At 42.0% G+C, this 21,477-nt stretch overlaps 1 pseudogene; it reads right to left on the bottom strand.

Annotated features, from left to right (window-relative positions):
* Window positions 1-1,433: 1,433 nt before the first annotated feature.
* Window positions 1,434-2,651, bottom strand: LOC114500033 (annotated as a pseudogene).
* Window positions 2,652-21,477: the final 18,826 nt, after the last annotated feature.

Raw genomic sequence — 21,477 nt, 5'->3', positions numbered from 1 at the left:
TTACAATAAAGTAAGCTAGAGAAAACAAAATGTTATTAAGAAAATCATAAGGACGAGGAAGTACATTTATAGTACTGCATATATTTATTTTTAAACATCTACATATAAATGGACTAGTTCAGTTCAAGCCCATGTTTTTCAACTGTCAACTATCAGTGTTTTGGGGACAGAGGCGACACTTAGGCATGAAATTCTTTGCTGGCAGTTTCACTATTTCCAAAGAAAAATGTACTGGGATGGTATAACACCTGAATTCTTCCCCTAATAGAGGTCGGCACCTACCCTTGACTTATGTACCTTATTGTGGCCTGGCTCTGCATTTCCTGTCTCCTTGCAAGGAGAGAAATCCTGTCCATACCTTCCCTACCTCCCTCTGACCCCTCCATTTTCCTTTACCTTCTGTCCCTCCTGCCCATTCTCTGCCCTCCTCCCTCCAGCAACCTGACCCACTACGCCCCACCTGGAGACTAGCAGTAGCCCCTGGACCCAAGTGCTCGCTTGCCCTACCTGTTACATCCCCCTGAGTGGGGGCCCCAGGCCAGCCATCAGGCCCTTCCATACCCTGGTCATTTCCCTCCTATCAGTGATCTCCACCTGAGGTGGAAGAAATATTATATAGGCCATGTAAATAGCACATGACTCAAGGCAGCCAGGTGAAGAGAATAAGGAGGGACAGGAATCTCATCACTCTTTGAGACTAAACTCCCATCTCTCTGCTTTTGTGGCTGTGCCAGCTGCCACCACTTTGGCATCTCCTTTCTGGGACTACATACTGGGACATGGGGCTCTTGGCCATTCTATTACCGCCTCGTTATTGATGCTGTTCTTTCACAAGTCCTCCTTCATAAGCCTCATTCCCAAATTACTTCCTCAATTCCCTCTGTGGGATCCCTTAGTATCTTTCCTCCTTTGTACCCCACTTCTGAGAGTCTTCATCACTCAGAACACAACAGAGGGGCTCCCCTCTAGACCTGAGTGACCAGGACACAGATCACACACTTAGAGGCCAGAGCAGAGAGACTGAGCCCACCCTCAAGGAAGAGTGACTAGGAGAGACCCCTGGACCAGGCCCCAACTCCCCTCTCCCACCCAAAGCCAAGCTCCCCTCCTTAGATGCCCAGACCAGCAAGGCCACTGCCTCAGACCTACACCATGTCCTTGGTCAAGGGTGCTCCTGGATATTGTAAGAGGAGGCAGGGTAGGGTGGAGGTATTATTTTTTTAAGTATGTTTTATTGATTATGCTATCACAGTTGTCCCATTTTTTTCTCTTCCCTTTATCCCCCTCCACCCTGCACTCCCTCTCCCTCTAGCATTACCTCCCCACCTCAGTTCATGTCCACGGGTCACACATATAAGTTCTTTGGCTTCTCCATTTCCTATACTATTCATTTTTGTTGTTTTTAACTGGATACAGTGAATTTTATTGATGGTGCATGACAAGGCAGGGCTCCCAAAGCCTCTCCCCTCTTCAAGTGGTCTAGAATGGAAACTGGAAGTCAGGAGATTCTAACTGTGTTGGGGGATTGATTTGGGGCAAGGACTCCCCAGCAGCTGAGGGCCTCTCTTCCTGTCACTGGGGCCAGTGGTTCAGGGGATTCTTACTCACTGGAGGGCATGTGGACCATAAGGTCTACCACCCTGTTGCTGTAGCCAAATTCATTGTCATGCCAGGAAATGAGCTTGGCAAAGTGGTCATTGAGGGCAATGCTAGCCCCGGCATCAAAAGTGGACAAGTGGGTGTCACTGTTAAAGTTGCAGGAGACAACCTGGGTCCTTGATATAGTCCAGGGTGCCCTTGAGGGAGTCCTCTGATGCCTGCTTCACTGCCTTCGTGATGTCATCATATTTGGCAGCTTTTTCTAGGAGGCAGGTCAGATCTACAACCAACACATTGGGGGTGGGGACATAGAAGGCCATGCCAGTGAGCTTCCCATTCAGTTCAGGTATGACCTTGCCCACCACCTTGGCAGTGCCAGTGGAAACAGGGATGATGTTCTGGACAGTCCCTTGGCCATCACACCACAGCTTGCTAGAGGGGCCACCCATGGTCTTCTAGGTGGCAGTGATGCCATGGACTGTGGTCATGAGTCCCTCCACAATGCCAAAGTTGGCATGGATGGCCTTGGTCAGAGGGGCCAAGCAGTTGGTGGTGCAGGAGGCATTGCTGACAATCTTCATGGAGTTATCATACTTGTCATGGTTCACACCCATCACAAACATGGGGGCATCTGCAAAAAGGGCCACATATAATGACCCTCTTGGCCCCACCCTTCAAGTGAGCCCCAGCCTTCTCCATGGTAGTGAAGATACCAGTGGACTCCACAACATAGGTAGCACCAGCATTACCTATTTGATGTTGGCAGGATCTCACTCCTGGGGGATGGAGATGGACTTTCCGTTGATGACAAGCTTCCCATTCTCAGTCTTGACTGTGCATTTGAACTTGCCATGAGTAGAATCATATTGGAACATGTAGACCATGTAGTTGAGGTCAATGAAAGGATCATTGATGGTGACAACATCCACTTTGCCAGAGCAAAAAGCAGCCCTGGTGACCAGGTACCCAATACAGCCAAACCCATTCACTCCAATCTTCACCATCCTGTCTCAGGTTTGAGGCTCGCGCTGCGCAGGAAGATGTGGCTCTCTGTAGAAAGGAGGAGCAGAGAGCCTTCCTATACTATCCTTAACCTCTCCCTGTCTATTTTGTACCTACCAATTATGCTTATTATTCCCTGTACCTTTTTCCCCTTTCTTTCCCCTCCCACTCCCTGCTGATAACCCTCCATGTGATCTCCATTTCTGTGATTCTGTTCCTGTTCTAGTTGTTTGCTTAGTTTGTTTTGGTTTTGTTTTTAGGTTCAGTTGTTGACAGTTGTAAGTTTGTCATTTTACTCTTCATATTTTCGAGCTTCTTCTTTTTCTTAGATAAGTCCCTTTAACATTTCATATAATAAGGGCCTGGTGATGATGAACTCCTTTAACTTTACCTTATCCGGGAAGCACTTCATCTGCCCTTCTGTTCTAAATGACAGCTTTCCCAGATAGAATAATCTTGGATGTAGGTCCTTGCTTCCCATGACTTTGAATACTTCTTTCCAGCTCCTCTTGCCTGCAACCTTGCAGGAGATTTCTTTGAAGAAATCAGCTGATCATCTTCTGGGAACTCCTTTGTAGGTAACTGTCTCCTTTTCTCTTGCTGCTTTTAAGATTCTCTCCTTATTTTTAATCTTTGGTAATTTAATTATGATGTATCTTGGTATGTTCTTCCTTGGGTCCAATTTCTTTGGGACTCTCTGAGCTTCCTGGACTTGCATGTGTAATTCCTGTGTCAGACTGAGGAAGTTTCCATTCATTATTTTTTCAAATAAGTTTTCAATTTCTTGCTCTTCCTTTTCTCCTTCTGGCATACCTATGATTTGGATGTTGGAATGTTTAAAGTAGTCCCAGAGGTCCCTAAGCCTCTCCTCATTTTTTTGAATTCTTGTTTCTTCATTCTGTTCCAGTTGAATGTTTCTTTCTTCCTTCTGGTCCAAATCATTGATTTGGGCCCCTGTTTCCTTCCCTTCACTGTTGGTTCCCTGTATATTTTGCTTTATTTCACTTTGGGCAAACTTCACTTCTTTCTTTATTTTGTGCCCATACTCAATAATTTCTCTGAGCATTCTGATTACTAGTGTTTTGAACTCTGCATATGATAGGTTATCTATCTCCTCTCGCTTAATTCCTTTTCTGGAATTTTTACCTGTTCTTTCATTTGGGCCCTATTTCTTTGTCTTGGTACACCTGTTACATTGTAAGAGGCAGAGGCTTAGGTATTCACCAAGGTGGGGCAACCCACTTTGCTGCATTTTGGTGCTGGAGGTGTTATTTTTTTAAGCCAATAGAAAACAGTCCATGTGCCTGAATGGAACCTGCAGTACCCAGCTGGCCTCTCAGCCAGTCCTGAGTCTGGGACTCCACTGGAGGGGCAAGTGTGAGACTCCCTATTTTCAACAGACATCGAGCCTCTTGGCTGTGTAATGGTGATAGGGAGGAAGGCCCAGGAGAGAAACCAGAAAATAAATGTGGATGGGAAACTTGAGGTTGGTCAAAGGGCCAACTGATGACCCCATAGCAGGTCTATGCCCCAGGGAGTCTAGAACCCAAAACCCAGAGGCCAATGTTACCCTGTCATCAAATTCATTTCCCTTTGTGTCTTATTCAAGACTAAGAGGGAATCAAGAGGTACAAAGCCCCATTTCTTTCTCTGTAATTGTTCTTTCACATCATAAAAAATCCATGATTAGCCCTGGCCAGTGTGGCTTAGTGGTTAGGGCATTGTCCCATGCACTGAAGGTTCAGGAGTTTGATTTCTGGTTAGGGCATATGCCTAGATTGTGGGTTGGGTCCTTGATTGGGGTGTGTGCCAGAAGCAACCGATAAATATTTCTCTCTCACATCAATGTTTCTCTCTCTCCCTCTCTCTCTTTCTTTTTCTCTTCCTCTCTCTCTAGAATCAGTAGATGCATCCTCAGACAAGGATTAATTTTTTTTAAATTCATGATTAGATAAAATTAAGAACCATTGGTACCCTCAGCACATGTTGGCCCCCATCCCACTGAATGATGGGCAGTGGACAATGATGAAAGGTGGCCCTGCCCTCTAGAACCCCCAGGCCAGAGCAGCCAAGATGCCTCTAAGACATCCCTACCTGGTAGCTGCCCAGCTGTGCCCAAATGGTTCCAGAAGCAGAAAAAACATCTGTCTAGGTGCCACCTGTTTCCAAAGAAGGATTTGACACAGTTGTACCTCCTCGTGATTTGCATACACTAATTTCCCTGTAGTTTCTTTTTCCCCTCCATGGAACACACTGAGAAAGTTAAATCCTACTTCCACGTAACAGCCTTTCTCACACTCAAGGCAACAGTGTGGTGACCCTTGAGTTCTGTGCTTTTCCCACCTGAACATACTCAGTTCTTTCATCTGCTTCTGGTATGAGACAATTTTACATTCCCTTACCTCCATGATTTCTATAAAACAAGACCCATGGGTACCATGGCCCTACTGCAGTGTGTACCCAGAGCCCCACAGCCATCTTTACATGGCCAATCCTTCAGATACAACTGACCAGTTGCCCCTGCTGCTAGTTTTCCCACAGAACTTAAGCAGTTGCAGACAGACCAGCAACACTGATAGGCAGTTGGCACTTAAGTCATCAGAGGCAAGCATGAGTCCACCTGCACAGAGCTGGAGTCACATAGTCACAAAGTGAGGATGAAGGAGAAGCTCACCACTGTGAACATGAGACCTCCACATTCAGGAAAGAACACTTCACTTTACGATTCATTTGAGGAAGCTGTTCCAAAAGGTACTGGAAAGATAGGCAGTGAGACAGCCTAGCACTCAAGCCATCAGAGGAGCTAATAGGCCCTGGAAGAACATCCAGAGCAGTGAGTGCTGAGTGATTTGTAGACAGATTTTGATATCACAGAGTTATGGAATTATAGCTCTTCCAGGTACTGCCTCTGTGCCCTTGGAAAGTTACTTACCACCTCAGAACCTCAGTTTCTCATCCATAAAATGAGAATAATGGTTCCTCTCACATAGAGTATTTATATCCATTCAATGAAATCATTTGTACAAAATCTTTGGCACAGGACCTGGCACATAGTGCCTATCAATAAATAGTAGCCATTATGGTATGATTATAATTTCTAAATTTGCTTGAGCAGGCATGGAGAGTATCAAGATATGTGCTTTCACCGAAAGCCCAAAGAGAAGAGTTCTTCTCTGACAGTTTGGTGCAGAAAGCCCAGGGCCAAGATGTTCATGGGCTTTTGTGTAGCTCTGTTACTTCTGAGCCATGCACCTTCAGCCAGCAGAACTAGAGTTGCACTTTCTCATCTCTAAAAAGTGAGGTCCCTTTCCACTCTGGAGAGCTTAGAGGTCTCTTAGTGGAGAGATTTGGCCAGAGAGATGAGAGTCAACAAAGGTGATCAGGCAGCCTAAAGCTCCTGTCAAGGAGCTAAGAAACACAGAATCTGACAGAGGGAAACAGTCAGTTCGCAAAAGAAGAAAATGTCCCCAAAGGTGTCCCAGAAAGGCAGGAACAGAAGGATGGTCAGAAATGAGAGAGAGAGAGGGAGGGAGAGAGAGAGAGAGAGAGAGAGAGAGAGAGAGAGAGAGAGAGAGAGAGGGAGATCTTACCAAAAAAAGGTGTAATGTGCAATTAAGAAAATTATGAGGAGAAAAAATACTTTTTCATGGTTAAAAATAAAATGAATACCAGGAAACAACAATTCACATTTTAAAAGCACTTACACATCTATTATCTCTCTTTGTCCTCGGAACACAATTGCATGCAGTTACTGTTATTCTCCCATTTTGCAACAAGGAAGTGAAGACTCAAAGCAATAAACTTCCCAGTGTCATCAGCTTATAAAGGATGAAGCTAATGCTCAAATCTAGTTTCTGCCTCCAGATTTATGTTCTTATCATGATAGTGTCAGGAGTAATAGAGAGGTATAATGGGTCACTATATTTTCAAATTATCTTGAATATCAATGTTATTTTCATAATAAAATTCAAAATGTTAAATTTGTATATTCTTATTAGAACATTTATCTATATTCTTTACAACTCAGATAATATTCAAAGAAAGATTTTTTCTCTTTTTTAAAAATTATTGTTCAGATACAATTGTCTCCATTTCCTCCCCACCACTCCCCCCCACCCCAGGTATCTCCACCTCCCCCCCTTGATCCTACCCCACTTTGGCTTTGTGTGACCTTTACACATGCTTCTTGATGACACTTCCTCCTTTCCCCCCATTATCCCCTCTCACCTCCCCTCTGGTTACTGTCAGGTTTTTCTTAATTTCAATGTCTCTGGTTATATTTTGCTTGCTTGTTTGTTTTGTTGATTAGGTTCCACTTATAGGTGAGATCATATGGTATTTGTCTTTCACCACCTGGCTTACTTCACTTAGCATAATGCTCTCCAGATCCATCCATGCATGTCCGCTTTCACCACTTCTATCCAACATAGTATTGGAAGTCCTAGTAAAAGCAGTGTTTTTATTTTGATGTAATGCTTTCCTAGTTTTATTTTTTCACCTGCTTCAGGTGTGTTTTTATTAGAGCAGGTGATAAGTATGAAGTCACTGAAGGTGAAACCCTGTAGGCCCTCAGATGAATCACAATGTATTTTGCCAACTGTCACCAAAAGATAGATGTTTATACTATTTGCTCAGTGAAAGGAAAATGTTGTGCATTTTGAATTTTTATGCTGTGCTTTTGTTGTGCTTATGCTGTGCTTATGTTGTGCTTTTTGAATGTAAATCACTAAAAAAATAAAAAATTGTTTAGACTCTAATTCTGGTTTCAATATTTGAACATGCAGCTACATTATTCTGAGTAGGTTATTTTGAGTTTGGAAATAGAAACATGAGCCTTTCGCTTTTTCAGCTCAAAAGACTTCTCAGTTAAGAAAAAATTAATTTAAAGGAATATGATTTTTTTAAATATACATGGGTATTAAGACTTTGAATACTCAGGTTTGCAAAGCACTTTCCCTTTGTTTATCTCAGTTAGCCCTTAAGACAAGCTTTCAAGGTAAATAGGACAGGTAGCAAGTTTGGGCAGAGTCTCTAAGTCCCAGGGCTGTGGCTTGGCTGAGCCTGGCTGCAGTCGAAGTACCTGTGTGGGGAGGAAGACTGTGTACTTCCCAAACAGCCTCAACAGCACTTCTTAGGGACAATGCATTTTGTCTCCAGGTTTAGCCCTAGCTTGGCTACCTCCCCAAAAGCAGAACCTTGCTTGGCTAATCACTTCATTTACATTGTCTCAGCTGTGATCCAGCAACCATAAATTCTCCTCTGCTTGCCTCTTAGAGATCAAATATTGTGAACTGGCTTTGGGAAACCCTGAAGTACTTTAAGGACATTGGACATTATTACTACAAGCTTGAAACTCTACAAACAGGTCTTCCTACCATTTGTCTTCATTCAATGCTTTTGAGCTCTAAGATGTGTCCTTTTGTAACACATCAGAATTCCGTTAAGCTTTCCAGGTTTTAGAGGTTCACATTGTTTTTCTTCTTAGTCTTAGTTCTCCTACACTGAGGAGTCCTGATGTTTCTAGTAGTTCTTGATGGAGCCCCCTTAGTCATGGAGCACTGAGTGAATTGAAGGCCAGTGCACAGGGCAAGACAAGGTTTCCAGTTGATTTCCAAAATCCTCCCTGAAAACTTTCAGATTTCATTGGTCTTTGGGACTGTGACCACCCTTTGGACCACCCACTAGTAGACTACATAAATTGTAATAACTCCTCCTAGATCCCTTGAATCCAAAAAGAAGGTTCAGGGTTTATAATCCTGGAGCTAGTGCATGGATCATTTTACTGTGTTCCCTTCCATTTACCAAATCAAAGCCTATTCCCTCAGCCCTTTGAGACATTGCTTAATTTTTATATATCTGTAAATAATTATTTACTATGTGTCTATTGTGTTCCAAGTACTGCTCAGGCAACTAAAATAGAGCAGGGACAGCCCAACATTGTGCCTGTCCTCATGGATTTTATTCTTCTATGAGGAGCCTCATTCCCGTCTTCACCCTTCCCACCTTGGGAGTTTGCTACCAGAGAAGAACAGCTAATGCACATTGAACCCTCTTGACATGCAGTGTCTTAGTTAATTGCCACACCAACCTTATGACTAGATTAAGTAATTTGCCCAAGACCACATACCTAGTAAGTGCTGAAAATGGGGTTTGTGTGCAAATCTGCTTGACTTCTGAAACTGCTTTTGATGCTACTCTTTGTCCCACTCTATAGTTTCCCAATTCAATGTAAACTTCAGATGGGGACATATTAGTGGTCTTTCTGTCTTCCCAATTATTTATGAAGCTTTGAATAAGATCTGTCCACACAGAGATTCTTGGAGAGTATTACTTGACAATTCTTTGTGTAGTGAAGATTTCAATTTTCTCTGTGGTTAGTTTTCTGTTCTAAGCTGCTAGGTCCTTATCTATAAGGTAATATAACATAATGGTTAAGAATGCAGACTAGACTATGTTGGAAAAAAATTAAATAATGCCTTAGGTTGGAATTCTGGTTACATTATTTATAAGTTTACTATTCTTCACCTGTTAAAGATAGAGACTAATAATACACATTCCATGGGTTATAATATCCCATTATTGTCCCATGGGGTTATAAGGATTAAATGAGACAACACTCAATAAAATGGTAGTATATGCTATCTTACAACTTTTCTGTTTTTCACATATTTTCCCCAATAGCCTTGGATTATTGGAGTTTTTCAAAATGTTTAGAAAGTCTAAAACAAACATGGTGAACTGGCTGCTCTCTAGCTGGATTAAGATGCATGCGTTGGGAAAATGTCAGTTTCTCACACCACCACACACACAACACTTCTGTCCCCAGGTGTGTGGGTCTTCCCGCACCAAGCAATTCTCCATTACACCAGCTGTGTGTCCCACATTTTAACTCAATTGTGATACTGGTTACCTGGAGATAGTGTCACATTCCATAGGTTAAGGGCTCAGTCCCATGGGACTGTTCCCTACTTTAGATATTAATCACTCATAGTTGATCCCCAGGTTACCCACAACTTCTGCTCAAATTCTCATGACCTCTTCTCCTAGGATCAGATGTTCCCATGGCCTCCTTCTGCTTGGACTTGATCATTTGCTAAAATAGTTCACGACTCAACAAAACACTTACTTACATTTACTGGTTTACTGAAGGACATAGAAAAGGATACAGATAAACAGCCCAGAGGAGAGATACACAGGACAAGGTCTGGGAGGGTCCCAAGCACAGGAGCTTCTGTCTCCATTGAGCTGAGATGCTTCACTGCTACCCTGCCACTGTATGGGGATGTGTTCACTCACCTAAACCTCCTGGAACTTCATAATATTGAGATTTTCATGGATGCTTTGTCATCATCAATTAACTCCATTTCCATGGGTCAAGAATATAGGAGGCAGGGCTGAAAATTCCAAAGTTCTAATCATGGTTTGGTCTTTCTGGTGGCCAACTCCACCCATGAACCCATGCAAAGACACCTCATTAGGATGAAACATATCTGTCATCCAGCAAACTCAAGATTTCAGACTTCCTTGTCAGGAACTGGGGTCAAAGACTAACTATCAGAACAAAAGTTTTTCCTACCACTCCTGTTTCAAGAACTGGGGGCAGGGACCACTATATATATTTCTTATTATTTTACAATGTGTTTCAATTAATTTGGACAGTATTATTTTAGGCAATTTAATTGCCAAAACTTAAAAATTCAAGGAAGTCTGGTCTCCCTTCCAAGATTGGCCAATACTTTGCTCATAAAATGCACTCAATAAGTACTCACTAATTAATGTATTTTTTGTATCCCCTTACAATATGTAGTACAAATCTAAGCAATCGGTTAGTCAGTCAATAAGCCTTCATTGAATCTCTACTATGTGTAAATTAGGAGTTGCTTAATAACTAAATTGATCTCCCCATCAGAAGGACAAATTACCATGAATAGGATCCACCTCATAGGGTTTTGTGAGTATGGACTGAGCTGAGCCATCACACAGACTAAGTGTTCAGTGGATGTTTCCAGTCAGACTCACAGTGTCAGGACTGGAACCCAGAGATCTTCTTTTCTGAGTCATTCTCTTAAACTCTTATCCCAAGGTAACCCTCTCACAACTTTGTGACTTTGTGAGACTTTCTGAGGTGAGATTCTAAAGCCCTGTTTCCTGCACTTGACCTTTCCTCCAGGCCTCAGCCCATACCTCAGAGTCTAAATGCTGGTCAAGGCTTCTTTGGTTCAACACCAAACCACAGGCCCTGGCATACTGAGTTCAAAGCTTCAAGGCTAACCACAAGGTTAACCAGCCAGCTGTCCTCAGTCCCAGCTGGAACCATCCTGGCCCCACCTGCTCTGTGTTCCAGTTTTGGTACAAGGAATAAGGAAGACTGGACAGCCCTCCTATGCCAACACTACCCACTCCTCTCAGTGCTGGGTGTCCTGGTTTTCCACTCAACCCAAATGTCTGGAAGAGCCAGTTTCCCAAGTCTGCACTGGGGCCAAGTCGGTGTGATGCAACATGGCCCAAGTCCTCAGCCCTAAGTTCAGTTTAATTATGCACATGTGTAGATGACACATGCAGAGGGCTAATTACATGGGGTGGGGTGACAGAGCCCAGCTGATTGAGAGATTGCTTTACTCTGGCAGCAGAGAGAGATGGGAAGAAAATTACCAGGATTCCCTCCTGGGCCTAGACCCTGTCTTGCCTGCCAGGACACCTGTCCCAGGAGGTCTGTCACAGCACCCATGGGAGCCCTTTGGGGTAGAATCTTAGCAGGGGATGCGACTCCAGGGGATGTGCACAGACAGCATGAGTTGCCCTCATCAATTGTTCATTTCAAGAACAGAATTCAGTCCAGACACACAGGCCCAGTGACCAGTTCCAGGAGCACGCCTTACCTAATTTCCCCTAAGAGCCAGTAGGCTATCAGAAGGGGCAGATTCATTCATTCATTACACACACACACACACACACACACACACACACACACACCACACACACACACAGATTTAACAGCTTTATTGAGACAGAATATGCATCCCATACAATTCACCACCTAAACTATATAATTAAGTGGTTTTCAGTATACACACAAGGTTATGCAGCCATCACTATAATCAATTTTAGAACATTTATAATCATCCCCAAAAGAAACAACAAGCTCATCAGCAGCACTCTCCATCTCTCCCCAACTTCCCTCCCCAGTTGTAAGCAACCACTAATCTATTTTCTTTCTCAATAGATTTTCCTACTCTGGATATTTTTGTAAATGAAATCACACAGTATGTGGTCTTTTATGACTAGCTTCTCTCACACACACTGGTAATATTTTCAAGATTTATTCATGCTGTAGCTTGTATCAATATTTCATTCCTTTTTGTTGTGGAATAATATTCCATTGTACCATTATATCATATGTAATTCATCCATTTGTCAATCGATGTACATTTGGGTTAGGGTTAGGCTGTTATGAACCATGCTGCTGTGAACTAAAATTTATATTCAAGTTTTTGTGTGGATATATGTTTTTAGTTTCCTGTGTGTATGTCGGTAAGTGGAATTGCTGGGTCATATGATATAACTCTATATTTAATCTTTTTTATTAAAGACTTTATTTATTTATTTTTAGAGAGGGAAGGGAGGGAGAAAGAGAGAGAGAGAGAAACATCAATGTGTGGTTGCTGGGGGCCATGGCCTGCAACCCAGGTATGTGGCCTGACTGGGAATCGAACCGGCGACACTTTGGTTTGCAGCCTGCGCTCAATCCACTGAGCTATGCCAGCCAGGGCTTATATTTAATATTTTAAGAAACTTTCCCACAAATAATTTCCTACATTCTAAGCTTCAGATAGGTGTTAGGGATTCTTAACAAAACTGGTGAAAAAAATCTGAACAAATTCTAGTGAACCAAACCAATGAGGTACTGTCCTCATGGAGCTTCTATTAAGGAAGACAGGCAGTAAGGAAATAAAAGTAAATAAGCAAAGTCATTTCACATAGCAATGAAAGGGGGAAAATGAGGGGTGGCTTTGCATGGGGCAGACAGGGAAGGCCCTGGATAATGAGAAAGAACTAGTCAGGCAAAGAATCGGAGACAGTATTCTAGGTAGAAGGAAGAGCTCAGCAAGTTTGAGGAACAGAAAAGACAACAGCATTGTAGGAGCAGAATGAGCAAGGAAGAGCTGTCCTAGGGCTCTGTAGATCACGGGATCTGAATTTTATTCTAAGTGTGCTGAAAAGCCCTTGGGTTCTTTTAAGTAAATGCCGGGGGTAGTGGCATGATCTGATTTAAAAAAAATAGAGTTAGTGTAGTATAATTTATACTAAATAAACTTTACCTTTCTTAAGTGAAGTTTGATGAACTTTGACAAATGTTATAGTTGTATAGCCATGGTTGCAATGAAAATATACAACATTTCCATCTCCCCAAAGTTCCCCTTATGCTTTTTCTCAGTCAATTCTCTCTACATCCCCAGCCCCTGACAACCTCAGATGCATTTATTTGTGCCTTTTCAGAATGTCATATAAATGTAACCATAAATATGTATTCCTTAATGTGTGGCTTCTATCACTCAGCATAACGTTTTTGAGATTAATCCATGTTGGCATATAGCAGTAGTTTGTTCCTTTTTTTTTTTTTTTGGTTAAGCAGTATTCCATTCTACAGGGTGGGACAAGAGTATGTTTACAGTTGTTCATATGGAAAAATAGTATAATAACTAATAAATAATATGAGAATAAACTACTTCATGAACTCACAACTGTAAACCTACTTTTGCCCTACCCTGTATGGATATGCCACAATTTGTCCCTTTACCAGTTGGTTGACATTTGATTGTTTCCAGTTTGGGTCTGTTATGAATAAAAAGCTTCTATGAATATTCATGCATATCTTTGTATGGATATGTTTACATTTCTCTTGAGTAAATATCTAAGAGTGGAATTGCTGGATTACATGGTAAGTTTATGTTTAACTACATAAGAAATACCAAATTGTTTTCCAACATGGTTGCATCATTAGCACTCCCACCAGCAGTGGATGTGAGTTTCAGTTGCTCTGTATCCTCAACAACACTTGCTATGTCAGTCTTTTCAAATTTTAGCTACCCTGGTAGCTATTTTAGTGGGCGTGTTGTGGTATTTCACTGTAGTTACAAGTTGCATTTCTCTGATATCTACTGTTGTTGAGCATCACTTCATGTGCTCATTGGTCATTTCCATATCTTGTTTCATAAAACATTTGTTTAAATCTTTTTGTCATCCTCACATTTTTATTGAATTGTCTCTTTATTATTGGGCTGTTCTCTATATATTCTGAATACATTTTGTACACTCTGGATATATGTTTTCAAATATTTTCTCTAATCTGTGTCTTAGCTTTTTACATTCTTACCAGTGTCTTTTCAAGAGCAGAAATTTTCATTTTTGATGAATCCAGTATGTCATTTTTTTCTTTTTTCATTTGTGTTATTCATGACTTATCTAAAATCTTTGCCCAACCCAAGGGATTTTTCTTTTTTCCTCAAGAATTTTTATAGTTTTTGCTTTTACATTTAGACCTACAATCCATTTCAAGCTAATGTTTTTATGTGGCGTGAGGTAAAGGTCAAGGTCCTTTTTTTTTCTGCATGGTGGATGTCCAATTGTTCCAGCATTATTTGTTGAAAAGACTCTTACCTCCCCAAATCCTTAGCACCTTGGTCAAAAATTCTATCAACTGTGTATATGTGGGTCTACTTCTATACCCACGAAGTACATATGTGTCTGAAACAGAAAGCTATATACTGGCCTCTGACCCCCAAATAGTAATGAAATTAGGGCCTCTATGTAGCCATATGACCCCTGGGCTGTGTTATGCCTAGGACCCAACTAGGAGGAGGTACACATTGGAAATGGACTTCACTGAGGAAAGGGAGAAGGAGAGACTCCTGGGGCACATAACCTGGCTCTGGCCCCAGCAAAGGGAACATCTAAACCTAGAGATATCATTCAGCTTCTCAGAGGTGGACAGAGGAAGGGATATCCAGCCCTAGGGGGCATGGCTGAACAGAATTAAGAGCCCAGGCAGTCGGAGGTAGAAAGACCGAAAGAGTGGCAAAGGAGAGAAAAAGGGAGAGAGAAGAGGAAGGTAGTTTGCTGTCATCAATAGAAATAACAGCAACACAAGCCAGCACTTGGAGCTTGGGGATAAATTAAATAATGGGCCCAAGTATAACTAACTCTCCATAGATGAGAATCAGAATACTGGGAAGACTTTAGATTGTCTAGAGCAATGATTCTCAACCCAGGCCTTATAGCTGGATTGAGATATATACCAGCATCTCTGATACACAGGTCTCATGCCAACAAAATCTCTGAAGTAAAGACTGGACATTGGTATTTTAAAAGAGCTTCCTTGGTGATTCTAATTAGCAGCCAGGCCTGAGCACTGCTGTTTTAGTACAACTTCTTCATCTTACAGAGGGAAAAGCTGAAAAGTTGGGCAGAGACCAGAATTAGGACAAGTGACCATCCTGGTTTGCCAGGACTCTGGGGGTTCCCAGGATGCAGGACTTTCAGTTTGAAAATCAGGACAGTCCCAGAACATGGGACTTTCAGTGCCAAAACCTGGAAAGTCCTGGGTAAATCAGAACAAGTTGGTCAACCTACTAAAACCTTCATCTCCCTATTTTCAATAGCTCTTCCCAATTAAAATGCTAGGCTATGCCCTGGCTGGTGTGGTTCAGTAGACTGAGCACTGGACTGAGAAGCAAAGTGTCACCAGTTCAATTCCCAGTCAGGGCACATGCCTGGGTTGGAGGCCAGGTTCCCAGTAGGAGGTGTGCTAGAGGTAACCACACAGTGATGCTTCCCTCTCTCCTTCCCTTCCCCTCTCTCTAAAAATAAATAAAATATTTTAAAAAAATAAAATAAAATGCTAGAATATGTGATCACTGAGTCCTGAACAACCAGCTGGGTGTCTTGTTATTTGATCAAACCCATCATGTTCTACAGCTTTTGTCTCTAGCTCTCCTGCAGGACAGGACATTCCCCCAGGTTCAAATACAAAGCAGGCAGTCACCTAGCCTCTGAGTGGATAGAGTCATGTGGAAGCAGGTGGTCTCAGTAGAGGCCACATCTAACTTTGCTCAGCTGGCTTCCTGCCTCTGTGGGGTGAACCTGGCTAAATTCCCTGAGGACAAGCTCTCAGGTCACCAGTTACCTTCCTCTATAGCACTTATCATAGTAATAATTTTATATTTATGTGATAACTTGATTGATATTTGTCAAGATTTTAAACTCAGTGAGGACAGGGTCATGTTTGTTTCAGTTCATCATTGCATCTCAGTATCTAGTGCCTGGCATATATTTGGCACATAATAGGTGTGCAACAAATGAATAAATTCATGAATAAATGAATGAATGAATATTGAATATCATTACCTATTATTGTGCCCAGGGAATAACACTAACTTGTATACTTTTATCACCAAGAGATTTCAAACCAGTAGAAGTTAAATCTTTGCCTAGTGGGGCCCACACTTTGATAAATGTAATCCATAGTCACTTGAAATATACAATTGAACCTTGAACAACATGGGGCTTAGGAGCACTGACCCACTTTGCAGTCGAAAATCCATATACAATTTTTGACTCAACAAAAACCTAGTTGTTCTTCAGTTATCTATGGTGGACTGGTTCTAGGACTTCCCTCCAGTGGGTACCAAAATACACAAATGCTCAAATCCTCTATACAAAATGGCATACATCAATGCACACAGTTGGCCCTCCACATCCATGGACTCCCAATCAAAAACAGAATAGGTGTTTATTGAAAAAAAATCTGCTTGTATTGTGGACCCATGCAGTTAAAATCTAAGTTGTCCCAAGGGTCAACTATGGAGGCACAGGAATGACAATGAGGGTGGTGATAGCCTCATTGAGAGGCCTCTTTTTGCTACCTGCTTCCTGAGACATGCTGCTTCTGAAAGCAGAGCTGCTGATCACCCTTATGTCCAGTCAATGCACCTCCTGGAATTGGTGACCTTTGACATTTTATTAATACCTGTGACATTCAGGGCTTGCCAGGAAGGGCTTCTGTCACATTCCTAGTATCTCACTGCAGATGGCTCACAGATTTATCATCAGCATCAGATCTCCGTTGAACAGCTCTATGTTCCAGTCACTGCGATGAGTGCTGGGGGAGCAGTGGTTGGGGTAGACGAGATAATAGGGATGAATACGACATAATTCCTGACCTAGCATGTTTTACCATTCAGCTGTTGGAGAGATAAGATATTTATACTTTGAAAAAGCTTATCAGACCATAAGACAGTTTGTAATAAATGCCAGAGATGTGGTACAGTTGATAAATGGTGCCCAATGTCAGAGGAGGGAGAGTATAAGACAGAATTGGGGGTTGGGTTGGGCTAGGTGTTCTCCATTGTGTCATCCACATCCCCCATTTTCCATGATCAGATACTAACTGTTGGCCCTCATTCCCATCCTCTGCTTCACTACCCAAACTCAAAAGGGAGCACAACAAGGGTATCTTTGAGGAAATGTTTGCAATGTGCCTCTGGACCAGGTGCAAATGCCTTGTGCCTTGTATGCCCTCATTAGAATGTTGATAAATATAGAATGAATGAATGAATCAGGAAAACCACCCCCAACTGCACCTATCACTTCAGATGTAACAAGGTGATACAGTCCTCCTGGGTCTTACACCACTGAACCTAGTGAACACCCAACTGATGAAGTCATTCTGGTGAGCCATTTCCTGGGACATGGCCTGGAGAACAACCTCCCACTTTGCTCACTTAGCCTTCCAGCATTTGGCTTAGGGCACCACCTGGTGACATCTCCAGGAAAAGCTTTGCTGCTCACTCTACCTCTGCTGGCCAGCTTCAGAATCTCTAGGCTGGGAACCATGGAAAACCAGGACCCCATGCCCCCAGCTCCCACAAATAACAATCAGCCCTCTCCCAAGCCTCCTCCTGTATTCCTCTTGTGTGGCTTTGGTGCTAAGCATCCTCTTAATGGAAAATGTCACTATTATGTCAGCTTTGTAGATGTTCCTAAACATCCAGCTATCTGGGGTTACCCTGTGCTTCTCCACCCATGTATGGGGGGAGTCAGGGTCACTCCCCACATCTCCAAGGATTGTGGAGGATGACTTATGTTTCCCAGTGTTATCTCTAGGTCTGCATTCATTCTTCTACTAGTGTCAAAACTCTTGCTCACTGCTCTAGGTCTTACATACTATTCATGCTGCCCCTCTTTGCACTATGTACCCCACCAGATAACACCCAAGTCTTTCCTTTCCTCCAAGTGACACCTACCAAAGACTTTGAATATAACACACTTTGTAGTTAATATAGAGTCAGAAGGGAGGAATCAAATGGGCAGTTACATTGGCAAATACTCAACATGAGCAAGAGATTTGGCAGTGGGGGTGTGGTAAATTTAAATTGATGTCATTTACAGACCTAACCTTATCAAGCAAAGATGGGCTCCAGCACAGCTAAAGCCAGGTCTGGACAAGAGCATTATGTGGACACATAGACAAGGGCTCTGCCCCTGTGAAGTTTACATTCCAGTGAAGAGAGATGAGCAATAAACAACTAGACAAGCATTAGAAAATAATGTGAAATAAAGTAATAAAGAGTTGCTGATGAGAAAGAAGGGAGGCAACTGTATAAAATGGTTATGAGTGAGTTCTCCAAGAATGTGCTATGGTAGGGAAGACCCAAATGGTGAGGAGGAGACACAAAGAGAGAGAGTCGAGTGTGGACAGTGAGGAAGAGAGCAGCAAAGGAGTCAGAGAAATGGCCCCTCACTGTTCAGGCAAAGTATCAAAAAGGGACCCTGAAAACAAGGTGACCAATGTGACTTATAAGGACAAGAATATCCATGTGCAAGTTCAGTTGTGTGTGCAGTGAAAGGTAATGTGGCCCCTCATTTTCAGTAAATTGATCACACTCACAGACTTTTTTTACAAGGGTATTTTTTTTGGTTTTTACTTTTGTTTCTGTTTTGGTTTTGGTGGAAGTCAGGGAGGAACTGAGATTGCCACCCATGGAGCAGAACAGAAAACACATGTCTGAAAACAGAAGCCCAGAAGTAAAGGCAATATGAGCTCACAGGTCCCCCTGGGAATTCCTGATGACCACATCAGGCCTGGGACCTGGGGCTCAAGCTCATCTTAATGAGATCCCAAGGGGGTAGGGAGGCCCATATTTATTGCCCACTTACAAGCTGCTTTTCAGCACCAGGTACCCCACCAGTACTTACTTCCAACACCTCATTTTATCTTTGCACCTGTACCGCTGTTATTTCCACATTATACAATAGGTGAGGAAATTAAGGCTAAGAGAGGTTGAGTAACTTGCTGAAGACAACACAGTAATGAGGGAGAGGTAGAGTTGGAGTTTAGGTCTGACTCTAACACTATGTCCAGAACCTCACTTTTATATGACATACATTAATGAATTCAAACATGAATGATTCTCCGGCCCACTTGCTCAACATCCAGACACACACAGACATAAGCAATTCCTCCCTCTTCTGAATCCCCCCTAGCAGTTGGTCTGTGGAATTTGAAAGAAACCTCAACTGCTGTAGTGGTTCTCACCCACTGCACACTTGACCATGTCTAGAGACACTTTTGGTTGTCATAACCAGTGGGGTGGGTGGTGCTACTGGTATCCAGTAGATAGAGGCCAAGATACTGCTAAACATCCTACAGGACAGGACTCACAACAACGAATTGTCCACACCAAAATGTCACTGGTGCCAATATTGAAAAACTGATGTAGATGTCATCAAGGAAAGTGGCTAGCTGGCCAGCATATTATATTGGCAATTTAACCTCAGTCAGTGGTCTGTTTCTCAGCTTATAGAACCCAAAACCTTGATTTTGTGAATTCTCTGAGGTAATAAGGTCCTGAAGAAATGATTTGCATCAAGCAAAAAAAAAAAAAAAAGCTTAAGAACTAAATTTTTTAAAATTTTTAAGCAGATGAACCCCAAAACAAAATAAACAAGAACTTTCCAGTTATGCATAGATGTTATTACAACATACCTTGGAAAACAAAAGGAAGAAGAGAAAACAAACCATGAATCCATTCAAGGCCCACAAGTTTCTGACCAGTGCAGGTTAGACCTTAGGCAGACAGAAAGGACAGCAGCGTGGTGAGGTGAAGCCAAGGCCTGAACATCAATCCTGTCTTCTCCACTTCCTAGCTATGTGACTCAGACAAGTTGCTTAACCTCTTATTTTCTTCGTCTGAAAAGTGAGACAATGGCAACACCCACCTTATAAATGAGCACTGTCCAACAGAAATACAACACAAGCCACAAATGTAATTTTTAAAAATTTAGTACCCATAATATAAAGAGCAAAAAGAAACAGATGGAACTGATTTTAATAATGTATTTTATTTAACCAAAAATAGCCAAAATATTATCATTTCAACATGTAATTAATGAAAAAAATCAAGGGGACATTTTACATTATATTTTTAATACAAAGTTTTTGAAATCTAGCATTGTATGTTTACATACAGCACATCTCAATTCAGACTGACCAGATTTCAGGTGCTCAGTAGTCATAGGTGGGAAGTAGCACAGCTCTAGGGTATTATAAAAATTAAATGAATTAATGAAGGTAAATTATTTGGTCCCAAGCAAGTGCATAGTAAATGCTGATGTTATTACTTCACCACTTGAAATGGACAGCATACAGTGGCACTTGAATAATTATGTGTCAAGGTATTTTCTTAATGCTCATCTTTTTATGTGATGAACATAATATGCAGCAGGATATGAAGGCTAAGCACACAGTGTCAAACTGTCCAGATTGGATTCTGCCCCTGTGGCTTACTAGCTATGTAGCCTTGGGCAAATTACTTAACATCTCTGTGCCTCAATTTACTCATCTGTAAAAGGTGGGTAAAATAGTACCTCCATTATAAGATGGTTGTGAGGATGAAATGAGTTAATTCATGTAAATGCTTAGAACAGTGTCTGCAACATGGTGACATAATAATAGGCATTATTATCATTCCTTGTCCATTAAAGGAAATCAGATAATACAGAAAAGTTGGAAGCAAAAATTAATCAATTAATCGCCAGTATCTTTTTAATCGAAAACAACCACAGTTGACGTTGTCTTCAGTGATTTCTTGATCAAACATGTGGCCCCGCCAAGTTCCTCTGTCAATAAGTTATAAACTGCCTCTCCTATCCTCCTCTTACTTTCTACTCCTTAAAATCTCTGGCTCTAGAAGCCAAGTAAAGGTCAAAGAACATTCCTATGAACATGAAGAAAAAGCAAAGAAATAGACTTGTGCTTCTGGGCTACTTCTGGTCTGATTGGTAACTGGCACCATATCTTGTTTCCACCAAATGCCAGTTGAGATGGGACTACTGATTTGCTCATGTAACAGCACAGAGTGGCTCTGTATGCCAGAAATGTAACACCACCACATGTGACAGACCCCAAACCCTCTCTGTCTTGCTGGATAGTCCCAGTGTACCTTGGTGACCCAAATATGAACAGAGAAAACCTGTCCCTGATTATAACTCTCCCTGCTGGGCTTGCAGCTCTGACCATGGACCCTTCCTTTTAAGGCAATTGTTCTCAAACTTGAGGGCATCATGAAAATCACCTGGTGAAATTGTTAAATTGCAGATTCAATTGGATTTGACTCTTTGAAAGTCTGCTTTAACATCTCTGGGAATACCAAAAATCTGCATTTTCATACATGGTGTAGGGAATCCTCATGCCAATGACTTGTAGCCCTAAGCCTCACCGTGACCCTAACCCTTCTTTTTGAGAATTTTCATATTGTAAGGGCAATAATTCTCTAAACAGCTCACTGGCACCTATAAGACACAAAGACCAAACTAGAG

Source organism: Phyllostomus discolor, chromosome 6 (genome assembly GCF_004126475.2).
Source record: "Phyllostomus discolor isolate MPI-MPIP mPhyDis1 chromosome 6, mPhyDis1.pri.v3, whole genome shotgun sequence".
Classification (NCBI taxonomy): domain Eukaryota; kingdom Metazoa; phylum Chordata; class Mammalia; order Chiroptera; family Phyllostomidae; genus Phyllostomus; species Phyllostomus discolor.
The sequence above is the reverse complement of the archived record's forward strand: the minus strand, read 5'-3'. Positions and strand labels throughout refer to the sequence as shown.